The sequence below is a fragment of the Myotis brandtii genome, unplaced genomic scaffold (assembly GCF_000412655.1).
Source record: "Myotis brandtii unplaced genomic scaffold, ASM41265v1 scaffold500, whole genome shotgun sequence".
In the NCBI taxonomy this organism is placed as follows: Eukaryota; Metazoa; Chordata; class Mammalia; order Chiroptera; family Vespertilionidae; genus Myotis; species Myotis brandtii.
Genome location: NW_005369062.1, coordinates 2,153,106 through 2,153,320, shown reverse-complemented (window position 1 = coordinate 2,153,320; position 215 = coordinate 2,153,106).

Sequence of the window (215 nt, the reverse complement as noted above, 5' to 3'; positions counted from 1 at the left end):
ACTTTTATTTGGAGCCTCCAGGCTGGTGAACTGCAAATGGGTTATAAGTATGGACCCCTCAGACTGAAGGCCCAAGGCCAAATCCCTCCAGCTGGGAGCAGCTTCTTGGGTTTAACCACTTTACTTCCACGTGTCGTTTTCTAAGTGAGCCATAAAGTGAAAATCTTGAGAACTGCTGTGTCCATGGTCTGCCCTGTGTTGTGTCTGGCTTCAGG